The sequence below is a fragment of the Cydia strobilella genome, chromosome 22 (assembly GCF_947568885.1).
Source record: "Cydia strobilella chromosome 22, ilCydStro3.1, whole genome shotgun sequence".
NCBI classification, from domain to species: Eukaryota; Metazoa; Arthropoda; class Insecta; order Lepidoptera; family Tortricidae; genus Cydia; species Cydia strobilella.
Window position 1 is genome coordinate 2,841,429 of NC_086062.1, and position 2,413 is coordinate 2,843,841.

The window sequence follows — 2,413 nt, forward strand, 5'->3', positions numbered from 1 at the left end:
TCTGTGCTCGTTCTATACGTTAGTAATAATAGTACAATGCCCTTGCCCTATGTAGGTTCATCAATGACAACAATATCAAATTATTACTTGAAAAATATTTAATCAAACAATATAGGTTTTACACAACTTTGGGAACAAATCAAATTATTTTATTAAATATTTCTCATTTGTGTTTAAAGTAGTCACACTACTATATATAAATTATAAACTGAAATAGGTGTCATATATTAAAGAAAAAGTGACGAAGCCAGTGGTGAAGGCCGGATTCGAACCGGCGTCTTTAGCAATCCGGGCTAACGCCTTGAACCCCTAGGCCACCTCGCCACGGCAGAACCGGTCCCAATTTCTCGACTATATGCCATATTACTAAGACTAGGCGTCTTTGACCAACTCTAAGGGCAAGCAGTACGCGCTTCTTTAATATATAACATCTATTTTAGTTTATAATTTATTTATTTATTTAAAACATCAAAATTAAGCTGATGTATATTTTGATTCAATTTAAATAGCTACTAATTATTCACTAATAGGAAGAAATATTACACAAGACAACGTGACATGCATATATGACAGGTGTGGCGTATTATTTGGTGTCATTTCGTGACATATTTATGTTTTATAAATTTTTAATGACACCAATTATGAAGACGTTTTTTTTTGTACTTATAAGTAATTTATATATCTGACTGGAATAAATAACTAATATAAATATAATTTGTATACTATATCAGCGTATTGTCTATTGAGAGAATATTAAAGGCATGACAGGTATCCTTATATGACCCTAGATAGATATATATTTATATTTTATCTAATAAAATACCTAAACGAAGTGGCAGTTTTTACTTTTTTAAAGAATTATCGCAGTTTGCAGTGACATATAACATGAAAATACATGATAAATTTTATATTTTTAAATTACAAAAATTTATTAATTACCGATAATAATGTATGCATTCTTTAAAAACATTAAATTATATATGCAAGGGAATAAAAATACCTAAAGCTTTAAATAGATTTCATATACGCAAAGACTTAAATAACTATTCGATATCCATCCATATTATTACATTATTTTCTTACGTTAAATACTTAAGAGACTTACGCTATAACACACAAAAGTTAACAAGAAGGATAATAGATTTATAATAATTATTAGCATTTAAAATATCTATTACTCCAATAACAATATCACATACATTAATAACTAGACAATAATTATAATATAACAATCAACAAGAACATTCGATGATGCAATGGTGTAAGGTACATTCCAACACGCTCTGCCTATATATAAGACAAAAATACTTTTCTTTCTTGCCGTCTACTTCTTATTTCTAATTATACGTGTCTTATTGCTAGTGTCTTATTCATTTTACGTGCGTAGCGAAACACAGCAATGATTTACAAATGTAATTTTTGGTAAGAATATTTAGATCAGTACGGTTTCACTCACTATTATTTTTAATCGCTTTTAATTTTTGTTCTAAAAACCAAGATCAAATTACCTATAGTTTGTTGTCTGTATAACTGCATATATTTGTGTCACGTGATTAATGTTAGTAATATAATGTGGTATGGTGAAAAATGTGATATTACAAAAAAGAGTATTTTATTATAATTCGGTATATTTTGATATTTTTAGTAACGTTGAAATAAAAATGAGCGTTGTTTGAGCAACTTTATTTTTTTCTGGCGTTTTATGTTTCATGTCAATGTATTGCAACTTGAGTTTAATCGTTGACACAATCGATTATTAAATTTGTGTAATGGAAAATTATGGATCACAAAAGTAGTTGATTTAATGAATAATAAATCTCATGGGTTAGTTATTTTACTTTATCAGTAATACCTAATCAAGTACATATAGTTAATAATAAATTACGTAGTGTTGGCTTCGGCTCCACGCACGTCTCCCAAAGGTCCAGAACACGATTGTTCCGTGATGAGAAAGACATACAAATTACGTAGAAACTACAATGATAGAAGAATTGATAGTGCGTTCTTTGTTTATGCCATACTTTAGTAACTAATGGTATGAAGCTTTGCGTAGCGAATGGATCTTACAAGTAGTTAACAATTAAATTATGTATTGCTATAATTTTATAACTATCACACAGAAAATAATCACATATGTAACTATTTGTTAGTTCAATGTGTAACAAATGAATATAATTATTATTTATCTCCACGGGACTTAATCGCGTAAAATAGTTTTAAATTTACCTCCGACGTTTCGAGGACGGCGTTGTCCCCGTGGTCTCGGAGAAGACCACGGGAGATTTCAATCGAGACGAAGGTTTTAAGATCTCATCCACATGGAACCCAGTCATTAGTAAGTGTAAGCGAAACCAAATATCGAAAGTTGAAAAATCGAATATTGTGAGTGTTGTGTGTCGACCCGGTAGCATCC

At 29.8% G+C, this 2,413-nt stretch overlaps 1 non-coding gene across 1 annotated transcript; it reads right to left on the minus strand.

Moving 5' to 3' along the window:
- Positions 1 to 251: 251 nt before the first annotated feature.
- Trnas-gga (transfer RNA serine (anticodon GGA)) lies at positions 252 to 324 on the minus strand. Its single transcript has one exon. It is a non-coding gene; the product is annotated as a tRNA-Ser (tRNA).
- Between the last annotated feature and the right edge of the window lie 2,089 nt (positions 325 to 2,413).